Source organism: Nicotiana sylvestris, chromosome 6 (assembly GCF_000393655.2).
Source record: "Nicotiana sylvestris chromosome 6, ASM39365v2, whole genome shotgun sequence".
Classification (NCBI taxonomy): Eukaryota; Viridiplantae; Streptophyta; class Magnoliopsida; order Solanales; family Solanaceae; genus Nicotiana; species Nicotiana sylvestris.
This window is the reverse complement of record NC_091062.1, coordinates 125,879,353-125,894,194: the sequence shown is the minus strand read 5'-3', so window position 1 is coordinate 125,894,194 and position 14,842 is coordinate 125,879,353.

Genomic DNA, 14,842 nt, shown 5'->3' with positions numbered 1-14,842 from the left:
CGTTAAAAACCTTGCCAGAAAAACCCAATTGGGACAAAATTAGGCAAAGGAAAAAAGAGTGCAGCACATACTTTCAGTACAAGTAGTGCCCATCAGCAGTAATACTTTTTGAGGTGGGTCACATTCTAGTTGCTTGGAAATTTGACTCCGTCTTGGTTTTCTAGTTCATATGATCCTTTCCTGGTGACAGCTGAAACCCGGTACGGGCCTTCCTACGTCGAACCCAGCTTCCCTGCATTGAGCTTCGGGGTGTTTTGAGTCACTTTTCTTAAAACCAAGTCTCCCACTTTGAAATAATGGAGATTGGCCCTTCGATTATTGTATCTTTCCATCCTTTGTTTCTGGGCCACCATCCTTATGTACGCCAAGTCTCTGCATTCATCTAGCAGCTCCAATTTGACTAGCAATACATTATTATTTGTTTCTTTGTCCCCCCGAAAGTATCGCAAGGTCAGTTATACTACTTCTACCGGGAACGGAGCTTCTACACTGTATACGAGAGAGAAAGGCATCTGTCCCGTGCTTGATTTGGCTATCGTCCGGTATGCCCACAACACTCCCGGTAATTTTTCGAGCCATTTGCCTTTGGTTGCTTCCAACCTTTTTTTGAGGTTTTGAAGAATCACTTTATTGGTTGCTTCCGCCTGCCCATTTGCGCTTGGATGGTATGGCGAAGATGTGATTCTTTCAATCTTTAATTCTTCAAGGAATTTTATGACCTTTGAGCCTATAAAATGTGGCCTGTTGTCGTAGGCAATCTCTTTCGGTATTCCAAACTGGCAAACTATGTTTGCTTATAGGAAATCGACCACTTCGCGCTCACCGATTTTCTGGTAAGGACCTGTTTCAACCCACTTGGTAAAGTAATCAGTTAAAATTAAAATAAATCTCATCTTCCTGGGAGCCGATGGCAGCGGGCCGACTATATCCATCCCCTATTTCATGAATGGACATGGGGATAATACCGAATGCAGCAGTTCTGCCGGTTGGTGCGCTAATGGTACATGGAGTTGACACTTGTTGCACTTCTAAATGAATGCGTTAGCGCCTTGTTCCATCTAGGGCCAGTAGTATCCTGTACTAACTAATGTTAGCACCAACGAATATGCACCTGAATGATTCCCGCAAACTCCTTCATGAGCCTCTCTCATAACGTAATAATCCTCGGAGGCTCATAATCATCGGGCCAACGGGCCTTGGAATGACCTTCAGTATAATAGTCCTCTAATCCCTAGAAGTTGTAATGAGCCGCTTTGATGCGGAGTGCCCGAGATTCCTTCGGGTCTTCGGGCAGCTTGCCGTGCTCAAGGTAGTCGATGATCTCATTCCTCCAGTCCCATACCAGGTTGGTTGTATTTACTTTATAATAATCGTCTACATCCAGTAACGAGTGCATAAGCCGTATGATCGTACCGGAATATGATCCTTTCATTTCCGTGGACGAGCCTAGATTATCTAATGCATCAACTTATGCATTTTCTTCTCTCAGGATGTGGGTGATTGACCACTCCCTAAACCGCGCGAGCAGAGTTTGAACTTTAATCACATATTGTTGCATGCATTCCTCCTTAGTGTCGAAAATTACATATACTTGATTTACCACTAGTTGGGAATCGTATTTGATTTCAATGACCTCAGAATCTAGTCCCCGGGCCAATTCAAGTCCTGTAATCAAAGTCTCATACTCAGCTTCATTGTTAGTTAAGAGAACAATTTTTATGGCTTGCCTCGGGACTTCTCCCGAGGGCGTGATTAATTCTACCCCGAGCCTGGACCCTTTCACGTTGAAAGCTCCGTCTATGAACAAGGTCCAAACTCTTGATGTCGTTTCTGACACCATCACTGCTTCTTTTGTGGCCAAAGGCAGTAACCCGGGGCTAAAATCGGCAACAAAGACGGCCAAAACTTATGATTTGATTGCAATCCGGGGCTTATATTCGATATCAAATTCGCTAGTTTCAACTACCCATTCGGCCAGGCGACCTGACAACTCAGGTTTGTGAAGGATATTCCGTAGGGAAAAAGTTGTCACAACGGCTATCGGGTGGCATTGGAAATAAGTCCTAAGCTTTCGAGCAGCGACTACGAGAGCGAATGCCAGTTTTTTAAGGTGCGGATAACGAGTTTTCGCTCCTGATAAAATTTTGCTAACATAATAGATAGGAGATTGAGTTCCTTTGTCCTCTCTGACTAGAATGGCACTTACCGCTACCTCCGCGACTGCTAATAATATTAGTAATTGTTCGCCTTCCTCCAGTTTTGATAGTAATGGAGGGCTCGACAGATACCGTTTCAGATCTTTTAGAGCTTGTTGGCATTCTGGAGTTCACTCAAAGTTGTTTTTCTTCTTCAGAAGTGAGAAGAAGTGATGAAATTTTTTCGAAGACTGAGAAATGAACGTGCTTATAGCGGCCATTCTTCCGATTAGTCTTTGGACTTCTTTCACGTTTGTCTTCGATCCCCCTTTGTGACACCTAGAAACCTAAACATTTACCATAGTTGATTCTGAACGCAGACTTTTCGGGGTTGAGCTTCATGTTGTGCTTTCTTAGGATATTGAAGGTTTCCTAGAGATGTTTCAAATATTCACCTGCATTCAAATACTTAACCAGCATATCATCTATGTATACTTTCATTCTTTTCCCTATTTGCTTTTCGAACATTTTCTTCACGAGTTTGAGCCCGAAGGACATCACATTGTAGCATATGTGCCAAAGTTCATTATGAATGAAATTTTCTCCTTATATTTCGGGTTTATCTTAATTTTGTTGTACCCAAAATAGGCATCGAGGAAACTCATCAACTCACGTCCGGCTGTTGCATCAATCATGTGATCAATGTTTGGCAATGGAAAGGAGTCTTTTGGGCACACCTTATTTAGGTCCTTATAATCTACGCATATACGAAATTTATTATACTTTTTTGGAACTACTACTATATTAGCTAGCCAGTTGAGATACTTTACCTCCCGGATTGAACCGATATCGAGCAATTGAGTTACCTTTTTTTAACAAACTTGTTTCTGACCTCGGCAATTAGGCGCTTTTTTTGCCTTATCAACGGGATGCTTGGGTCCAGGGTTAGCTTGTGCATGTCCACCTCTTGCGGGATACCTGTTATATCTGTGTGCGACCATGCAAAACAATCAATGTTAGTTTTAAGAAATTCAATAAATACTGACTTAAACTCGGGGTTTAGTCTTGTCCCCAAGTGGAACTTCCTCTCTAGAAACTTTTCGAACAATGCCACTTGTTCGAGTTCTTCTGCCGTGGACTTGGTCGCATCCATTTCTTTCGGTACCTGGAAATATCTTGGTACTTGGTGGGATTCCGTCGGCTCCTCCTCTTTTTTCATCTTCGTTTGGTTCGGGAGCAGGCGCCGGTTCCTGTAATTGCGATACTGTGTGTTCCTTCCTTTTACTGGTGGAAACCGAGACCACGTTCGTCTCCATTACCACCGGTTGATTTCCTCTTATTTGTTTGATTCCCTCTAGAGTTAGGATTTTTAGAAGTTGGTGATATGTTGATGGTACGACCTTCATCTCATGTAGCCATAGTCTGCCAAGAATTATGTTGTAGCCCATGTCACCGTCTACTATTTCAAATAAGGTAGTCTTCATGACCCTTTCGAGGTTCGTGGGCAGCAGTATCTCCTTACGGGTTGTCACAATTGCCAAGTTGAACCCGGCGAGGAGTTTTGTTGCTGGAAAAATGCTTCCTGTTAGCTTGGCTTGCTCCAACACTCTCTATTGAATGATGTTGGCTAAACTTCCTAGGCCCACTAAAACACATTTAATTTTAAAATCTAGAATGTTAAGAGAAATTACTAGGGCACCGTTGTGAGGAAGCAGAAGTCTATTGGCGTCCTCTTCTATGAAAATGATGTCGTCCTCGCGACTTCTCGGAGTCTTTTGCTGTGGGAAACCGATGCTTTTGTCTTTTTGCTACCAATTAGGTTACACCGTTGATCTCATTTCCCTCGAAAATCATGTTGATGGTTAGCTTGGGAGGGTCTTCACCCATCTTCGAGGTCTCTGCTTTATCCCGGATGCGGCCGTAATTGTTCTTAGCCCGGTCACTTAAGAATTCTCTGAGATGGTCATTTTTCAACAACATCACCACTTCCTCGCGCAGATGTCGGCAGACCCCAGTCCAGTGGCCGTTAGTCCCATGATATTCGCACCATAGATGAGGATCCCTTTGGCTGGGATCAGATCTTATCGGCCTCGAGAACCGCGTTTCCTTGATGTTCCTCATTGCCAACACCACCTCCACTACGCTGACATTGAAATTGTACTAGGACAACCTGGGATAGGTGGAATCTCGGGAAATCGATTCCTCTTTGTCTTGCAATGACTTGTTATTCCATCCGGGGTCAATTCTTCTATCTGAATCAAACTTATCCGCCGATCGGAACCCTCTGTCGCGTCCTTCAGCCCTTTCATAGGGAAAAAACCTGCCCTTAGAAGATCGCTGATCAATATCAAAATCATCCTTTGATTTATCCCTGTTGTCACGACCCGATTCTCCCTCCTCAAGGTTTCGTGATGGTACCTAGTCTCTACGACTAGGTAAGACTAACATTTGCGGAATAAGGAAAAATGAAAACAAAAATTTAACAACTAACTACTACAAATAATTAAATAACTGATAGAAATGCCATTCAGAATGTACAATAACCAGCACTCGAGCAATACACAATATCCCAAAACCCGAAACATCATAAGTCACAAGCTACAGAAGAAAAAAACTAGTATCTCTATACACCATAGTCTAAGAAAAAGAAGTACGGAAGGTAAATGACATATGATGGAATAGAGGGGGACTCCGAGGTCTGCGGACGGGGCAGATATACCTTGAAGTCTCCAAAGTCTTGCTGCTCACTGAAGAAGATGCTGATATAGAGTACCTGGATCTGCACATAAACATGTGCAAAATAGTAGCATGAGTATACCAAAATGGTACCCAGTAAGTGCCAAGCCTAACATCGGTTGAGTAGTGATGAGGTCAGGTCAGGGCCCACTGGTATATAATAAATAAAGCAGAAGAATATAGGCAATATAACAAGAGACTAGAATTTAACAAAAAGGAAATCACAGCAAAATAACAATACAACACACAGGGATAAAACAGTAGGGGATCTCCCGAGATACCGTCTCGTCATCCCAAAAGTAAATATGCAAGGAGATCTCCCGAGGTACCGCCTTGTAGTCTCAAAAGCAAATGTGCGAGGAGATCTCCCGAGGTACTGCCTCGTAGTCTCAAAAGTAAATGTGCGGGGAGATCTCCCGAAGTACCACCTCGTAGTCTTAAAAGTAAATGTACAGGGGGATCTCCCGAGGTGCCGTCTCGTAGTCCCTAAAGTAAATACAAAGCTCAAACCGATAATACAATAATTAACAACAAAAATTCTACAGTTAAGGTTGATAGATCAAGGAAAAACATGAAATCAACTAGGCATGTTGCACAGAGTTCAAATAAGCAGTTAAAACGCGTAGGCATGCGATATTAGGCTAAACAGGATAACTACACATGTTGGTATAACTCAATTAAAAATAAAAACAGGTTACTACTCATTAAAAATTGGATTTTACAACAAATTGCTCGTGTACGCATTCGTCACCTCACGTACACGGCGCTTACATATCACGACAGTATCAAAATCCTAAGGGGATTTCCCCCACACAAGGTTAGGCAAGCCACTTAACTCGAACCAAGCTCAATCAATCAGTAAGATTGTCTTTTCCATGATTTTTCGACTCCGAATAGCCCAAACCTAGCTAAAAGAAATTACATACCATAAATATAACTATAAGAGACTAATCTAATTAATGAAATCAAGGCTTGAGAAAGAAATTTGAAAATCGTCCCAAAAAGTCAACCCGGGCCCACGTCTCAAAATCAGGTAAAAGTCACAAAATATGAACACTCATTCACTCACAAGTTCACTCGTACTAAAGTTATTCAAATCCGATATCAAAATCCAAATCAAAACTCAAAAACTTAGTTGAAGAACTTATCTCATTTATCCTAAATTTTTCAACCCAAATCTAAAATTAAAGGATGGAATCAACTATAGATTAATGGAATATAATCATAAATGAGTCAAGAATCGTTACCCAATAGTTTCATCTGAAAATCCATCAAAATTTCGTCCAAATCCGAGCTTTCAATCTCAAGTTTTCATAAAAATGGCCTAACCATCAATTTTGAAATGTTATATTCTACCCAGGCATCCTTTCTTCGCGAACGCGGAAGAACCCTCGCGTTTGCGAAACACAAAATTGCGTCAGTCCAAAATCCTTCATCGCGAATGCGAAGGTTACTCAGCTCGACCCTACGCGAATACGGGACCAACATCACGAACGCGTAGGCAAAATGGCCCAGAGACTCAGTTGAACAGCTTCCTCTATGCGAACGCGGGACCCTTATCGAGAATGCATTGACAAATTACCTCAGAGCTTTGCGAACGCGGGACCTCCATCACAGACGCGAAGCACAAATCCCCTCCTGCCTCTAGTTCTTCTTCACGAACGCGGAACTCCCCTCGCAAATGCGAAGAAGGAAACCAATAACTGGGAACACCAGAAAATCTGCAACTTCTCAAGAGTCCAATTCAAACTTAATGAACTTTGAAATTTCAAACTTCTAACCGAAGCCGAAACCAATCAAATCACGTCTGATTGACCTCAAATTTTTCACATAAGTCATAATCGACATTATGGACCTACTCCAACTTTCGGAATTGGAATCCAACCTCGATATCAAAAAGTCCACTCCCGATCAAACTTCCCAAAAATTCAACTTTAGCCATTTCAAGCCTAATTTTTCTATTGACCTCCAATTCACAATACGGACCGCTCCTAAGTCCAAAATCACCCAACAGAGCTAACACAACTGACGAAACTCCATTTCTAAGTCGTCTTTACACAGTCTCAACTAAGGTCAAAATCTTAGAACATAAGCTTCCGTTTTAGGGACTAAGTATCCCAAAACGTTCCAAAACCAAAAACATTACTTCCCGGCAAATCACATAAGAATAAAAAGATACGGGGAAAGCATTAAATAGGGGATCGTGGCTAATACTCTCAAAACGCCCGTCCGGGTCTTTACACATGTTCTTTTCTTAATCCCGTCCCTTAGTTGATGCCCGAAACCCGAGCTGATCATCTTCTATTCTTATCTTTGATTTGTAATAGTTATGAACATCTGCCCATCTAGTTTCTTGGAAATCGAGCAGGTTTTCTTTCTGTTATCAGGAATCATCAGAGCTCCTCGGGTTCAACCCTTTAGTAAATGCCTCAGTTGCTTATTCATCAGGCATGGCTGGTAGAACCATCCTTTCTTACTGAAACCTGATCGGGAGCTCGCGCAGCAACTCAGACTCTCCTTGCAAAATTCTGAATATGTCCGCCTTCTGGGTTTGGACCTTCATAGCCCCAACATTTGACTTGATGAAAGAGTCTTCAAGCATCTCAAATAAATCTATTGAGTGTTCAGGTAAAAGTGAGTACCATGTCAGGCCCCCTTCGTGAGGGTTTCTCCGAACTTCTTCAGCAGGACTAACTCAATCTCATGTTGATCCAAGTCATTTCCTTTCACCGCCGTTATATAGATGGTAATATGCCCCTATGAATCTGAAGTCATATTATACTTTGATATATCTAGCATTTTGAACCGCTTCAAACTCAATTCTAGTGATGCGCTCGACTTGAACGACAATTGGGTATATTTCTTCGAGTCCGAGCCCTTCAACACTGGTGGTGCACCCAGAATTTGATCTATTTGAGCATTTATGTCCCTCATAAATTGCATGTCACGACCCAAATTTCTCCTATAGGCCGTGATTGCGCCCAAGTTCGAAATCATCACACGAACCTATTGGAACCGTCAAAATCCCGATTCTAAGGTCGTTTACTCAAAACATTGACTGAAGTCGAACTTAGCCCTTTTAGCCAACCCTAAGGAACCAAGTGTTCCAATCTCAACCAGAACCCTTCCAAATCCCGAACTAACAATCCCCACAAGTCATAAAACAGTTAAAGCATATATGGGGAGTCTTATTTAGGGGAACAGGGTTCTAAAAAGTAAAACGACCGGTCGGGTCGTTACAATATTGTGACAACAATCATTTAAATCTATTTATGACAAGGATAGACAAATCGAGGAAGGTTACTACTTCACTTTAAATTCAGTCGAGGTTACAGAAAAAGCAGTCAAAAGGTTCAACTTAGCGAAATCTAACATAGCTACCCAACATCTAACCAGAGACATCCTAAATGTATTCTGCTAAATCAGTTTTTAAGAAAAGCCACTTAATCCCTATAGGCATAATATTTTAACCTCCAATGAATGAGAACCAAACTCATGGTCCTCGTATCTCTTTAAAAAATAAGAATGGGAAATGTGTTCATACTCCAATAGAGGTATGATTTTCTTCAATGCATAAGCAATAAATTATTGTCTAAGTGCTATCTTCTTAAAGTAAGGAACAAATCACCTATAGTCATTCACAAACACTTACAATCATGATAAAGAATTTTTTATTTTTATTTTTTCGAACAATAAATTAAAATAAGTTCCTATGGACATGCTGTCTAAGGTGTAAAAGACACAAATGTAGAGTAAATCTTCAATTTCTCAGTACACATATAACCAAATTTGTTTCAAACGAAGTGTTCAAAATTTTAAGCACAATGTCTAAAAGGTCCTGAGCTAGTGTTATTAGTGAATCATTTTCCGATATGGCTAGTTTATAAAATTATGGAATGTAACAGAGAAGTATACACAGGGAAATAAAATATATTCATGTGAGCGTTTTATCAAATATCAGTCCAGCATTCTTCTAACAATATGCACCACAACATAATCTCCTTAAAGGATTATTGCTAACAACTTTAGTCATAGAATCATTCCCATAAACAAACATAAATTAGAGCCATTTTTATAAAACCAAACATAAATCTAAATAGAAACTAATAGCCCTCGAATCGAACACGCACCAGGCATCAAACATGCTCTAATCAGAATCAAAACGAGAGCGAGAGGAGAAGATACAGATCTTTTAAAAGGCAGCGAACTAAGGCAGATCTTAGATGCGCTATTGAACATCGATCTCGACTTTACTTCTCCCTCTGTTAAGACAAAAGCATACTAGACTAAAATAAATAAAGGATAATCAAGTTTCTGCTATGGCAAATACTTAATAGCAACAATAGAGGTGTTGAAATTAAAGCTTTTCTTTAAGAGATAGCTAATAGAAAAATTGTGAATTTTGTAGAGAGGAGAAGATGGTAGTCAGAAGTCCCCTAAAATGTCTTTCAATGCAAGTATTTATAGAGGAAAAATTAAGTTAGGGTTCCTCTTGTGAGACTTGAAATTTGAAGGGCTAAAAGAGCCGTTATGATGACCTGAGGTGGTCGGTCATGGAAAGGGTTATGGAAAAATGAAGGTGGACTATTTGTGTATTGATAAAGAGAGCAAGATCATAGAGAAATAAAGGGAAAGTTGGAAGAAAATGGCAATTAACGTGAGAGAAAGAAATTTTGGGAAAAGGCAAAAGAGATCTTTTGTTGGAAAGGAAAGATTTCTTTCTTTAAAGTGGATTGGGAAATTTTGACCACACTTGTCACGACCCCAGTTCGCCCTCCGTGAACTATCGTGACAGCACCTAGTCTCTACGACTAGGTAAGCCTAACAATTTTGCAGAAAAAAGAAATAACTGATAAAAACTAGTAGAAACTATGAATAAACATAATGAAAATGTTTAAGATGCCGCTCGACATATAAAAATACACACTCTCAACTGAAATATCTCCCAAAACCCGAAATCCCATGAAATCACAAGCTATGGATACTACATAGTTCTCTAACTCCAGAGTTTCTAATTCAAAAGAAATACAGAAAGGCTATAACTACAAAAGACAATGGAGAGGGACTCCTCGGTCTGCGGACACGGCAGATATACCTCGAAGTCTCCGAAGAATCGCTTCACCTCAAAGATAGTAGGGCTGAGTCAAAGAACCTGGATCTGCACATGAAAAATATGTGCAGGAAAGGGCATGAGTACACCACAACGGTACCCAATAAGTGTCAAGCCTAACCTCGGTCGGGTAGTGACGAGGAAGGTCAGGGCCCTACCGGTCATATACATATACATAAAAGGAGATGAAATAGTATGAACTAACACAGGATAATAAGAATAAACAACTACAACAGAGAGAAAAATCATAGATGAATATAGCTTCACACGGAAATAGCAACCGGGGATCTCCCAGGATATCGTCATGTAGTCCCCAAATGTAAATATCTAGTGGATCTCCCAGGTGTCGTCCCATAGTCCAACTCATAGTGCGCTGGGGATCTACCAGAATACCAATCCGTAGTCCCAAATGTAAATATCTAGTACAGGGGGAATCTATCGGGTGCAGTCTCGTAGTTCCAATGTAAATGTGCAGGGGGATCTATCGAAATACCAATCCGTAGTCCCAAATAAACAGGCAAGGGGGATCTACCCGGATATCGCCCGTAGTCCCAAAGTAAACACACAACAATATCACGAAGAATATTCAATTCTATCCAATTCCATACCAAGGAAAAACATGTATTTCTAACCTAGCATGCTGTACAGAATTCAAATAAGGCAGTTTTAGCAAGTAAAACAGTTAAGTCACTTAGACATGCTTCCCTAAGCTAACAGTAGGCTTAAAATTTGCAAGTAATGTACAACAAGGAAGAAAAACACAATTATAGTTACTTAATGAAACCAGGATTTTCAAGAATTAGCACATGTACGCACTCGTTACCTCACATACAAGGCATTTCATATATCAACAATACCAAATCCTAAGGGGAGTTCCCCCACACAAGGTTAGAAAGCCACTAACCTCGAACCAGCTCAATCAACTCGAAATCACGTTCTTGCCATGAGTACTCGACTCCAAATGACCCAAATTTATTCAAATTAATTGCATAATGTAAATATAACTTCAAGTAACTAATTCCACTAAATAATTCGAAGCTAACACATGAAATTAAGAAAATTGCCCAAAAGACCCTCGGGCCCACATCTCGGAATAGGGTAAAAGTTACCGATTATGAACTCCCATTCACTCACGAGTCTAACCATACCAAAATTATCCAAATCCGATGTCAAATTCCCAATCAAAACTCGAAAATTAGGCCTAAGAACTTTTCCAAAATTTTCCCCAATTTCTCACCCCATATCTGAAATTAGATGATTAATTTATGTTTAGATTAATGGGTTCCAAGCAAAAAGGAGTTAGGAATAATTACCCAATTGATATCTCTGAAAATCTCTCAAAATCTCGCTCAAATCTGAGCTCCCATACTCTAGTTTTGATAAAAATAGCTAAACCCTCGATTTTGAAATTTTATAATCTGCCCAGGTAATTCCTTCTTCGCGAACGCGGAAGTCCCATTGCGTTAATGAAGCACAACTTCGCTTGGCCCAGATTTCCTTCATCGCGAACACGGTAGCAACTTTCTCCCTCCTACGCGAACGCGGGACCCTCTGCGCGAACGTGTATACATATGACCTCACAGCTTCGCGAACGGGACCATCATCGCGAATGCGACGCGTTAAGCTCCCACCATCCCCAGCTCCTCTCCGCGAACGCGAGACCCTACTCGCGAACTCGAAGAAGGAAACCAGAACTAGAGACCTGCTGCATTTTCTGCAATTCCTCAACATGCATTTGATTCGTTCAACCACTCGAAACTCACCCGAGGCCCTCGGGACCTCAACCACACATGCCAACATATCCTAAAACATCATTCAACCTTGTTCCAATCTTCGGAATGCTCAAAACAACATCAACACACCAAATTAACATCGGATTCAAGCCTAAGAACTCCAAAAACTCCCAAATTCCGCTTTCGATCAAAAAGTCTATCAAACCTCGTTCGAACATGCACATCACATTCAACACTACGGAGCTACTCCAACTTCTAGAATTCCATTCCGACCTCGATATCAAAATCTCACTATCGAACCGGAAACTTCAAAAATTCAACTTTCGGCATTTCAAGCCTAAATAAGCTACAGACCTCCAAAACACAATCCGAACACACTCCTAAGCCCGAAATCACCCAACGGAGCTAACGGAACTGATAGAATTCCATTCTGAGTCCGTCTTCACACTGCTCCAACTACGATCCAAATTCTAAAGCTTAAACTCTCTTTTAGGGACTAAGTGTCCCAAAACACTCTGAAACTCAAAACAAATCATCCTGACAAATCAAAATAGCAGAAACATAAGCGGGGAAAGCAGTTAATAGGGGATTGGGGCGTTAATTTTTAAAACGATCGGCCTAGTTGTTACATCCTCCCCCTCTTAAAACATTCGTTCGTCCTCGAACGAGCATAGAAACATACCTGAAGTGGTGAAAAGATGAGGGTAATGGCTGCGCATATCCTGCTTAGTTTCCCAGGTCGCCTCCTCGACCGGTTGACCCGCCACTGAACCTTCACTGATGCAATGTTCTTTGACCTCAGCTTTCGAACCTGCCTATCTAATATTGTCACTGGCTCCTCAGCATAAGATAGATCTTTGTCCAACTGGACTGAACTGAAATCCAACACGTGCGACGGATCGCCGTGATGCTTCCGGAGCATCGAAACATGAAATACCGGATGAACTCATAAGCAACCTCCCCAATACGTCTCAATATCTCAAAAAGACCAATAAACCTCGGACTCAACTTCCCTTTCATCCCAAATCTCATAACGCCCTTCATAGGCGAAACCCGAAGCAAAACCCGCTCTCCAACCATATAGGAAACATCACGAACCTTCCGGTTCACGTAACTCTTCTGCCTGGACTGGGCTGTATAGAGTCTATCCTGGATCACCTTACCCTTCTCCAAAGCATCCTGAACCAAGTCTGTGCCCAATAATCTAGCCTCACCCGGCTCAAACCAACCCACCGGGAATCTATACCGCCTACCATGCAAGGCCTCATACGGTGCCATCTGAATACTGGACTGATAGCTGTTGTTGTAAGCAAACTCCTCCAGTGGCAAGAACTAATCCCAAGAACCTCCAAACTCCATCACACACGCATGGAGAATATCCTAAAGAATATGAATAGTGCGCTTGGACTGTCCGTCCGTCTAGGGGTGAAATATTGTGCTCAACTGCACCCGAGTACCTAACTCATGATGTACGGCCCTCTAGAACAGTGATGTGAACTGAGTACCTCTGTATGAAATGATGGAAACTGGAATACCATGCAAGCGAACAATCTCTTGAATCTAAATCTCCGCCAACCGCTCCGAAGAATAGGTAGTACACACAGGAATGAAGTGCGTGGACTTGGTCAGCCGATCCACAATCACCAAAATGGCATCGAACTTTCTCAAAGTCCGTGGGAGCCCAACTATGAAGTCCATGGTGATCCGCTCCCACTTCCACTCCGGAATCTCTATCTGCTAAAGCAACCCACCCGGTCTCTGGTGCTCATACTTCACCTGCTGAGAATTGAGACACCAAGCTACAAAACCAACTATATCTTTCTTCATCCTTCTCCACTAATAGTGCTACCTCAAATCCAGGTACATCTTCGCGGCACTTGGATGGATGGAATACCGCGAACTATGGACCTCCTCTAGAATCAACTCTCGAAGCCCATCAACATTGGGTACACATACCTGACTCTGCATCCTCAATATCCCATCATCACCAATAGTCATATCTCTGGCATCACTGTGCAGAACCTTGTCCTTGAGGATGAGCAAATGAGGGTCATCATACTGACGCTCCCTAATACGATCAAATAAGGAAGACCGAGAGACCACACAAGCTAGAACCCGACTGGGCTCCGAAAGATCCAATCTCAGAAACTAGCTGGCTAAGGCCTGAAAATCCATTGGCATGGGCCTCTCCGCTGCCGGTAAATAAGCCAAACTCCCCAAACTCTCCGCCCGGCGACTCAAAGCATCGGCCACTACATTGACCTTGCCCGGATGATACAAGATAGTGATATCATAGTCCTTCAGCAGCTCTAACCACCTCCTCTGGCGAAAATTAAGATCTTTCTGCTTGAACAAATGCTGCAAACTCTTTATGGGTTGTCACACTTACCAAGTTGAACCCGGTGAGGAGTTTTGTTGCCGGAACAATGCTTCTTGTTAGCTTGGCTTGCTCCAACATTCTCTATTGAATGATGCTGGCCAAACTTCCTAGGCCCACCAAAACACATTTAATTTTAAAATCTAGAACGTCAAGAGAAATTACTAGGGCACCGTTGTGCGGCAACAGAAGTCCATTGGCGTCCTCTTCTGTGAAAATGATGTCGTCCTCGGCGACTTTCCAGAGTCTCTTGCTGTGGGAAACCGATGTTTTTGTCTTTTTGCTACCAATTAGGTTACACCGTTGATCTCATTTCCCTCGAAAATCATGTTGATGGTTAGCTTGGGAGGGTCTTCACCCATCTTCGAGGTCTCTGCGTTATCCCGGCTGCGGCCGTAATTGTTCTTAGCCCGGTCGCTTAAGAATTCTCTGAGATGATCGTTTTTCAACAACATCGCCACTTCCTCGTGCAGATGTCGGCAAGCCCCAGTCTAGTGGCCGTTAGTCCCATGATATTCGCACCATAGATGAGGATCCCTTTGGCTGGGGTCAGATCTTATCGGCCTCGAGAACCGTGTTTCCTTGACGTTCCTCATTGCCGACACCACCTCCACTACGCTGACATTGAAATTGTACTACGACAGCCTGGGATTGGTGGAATCTTAGGAACTCGATTCCTCTTTATCTTGCAATGACTTGTTATTCCAGCTGGGGTCAATTCTTCTATCGGAATCAAACTTATCCGCCGATT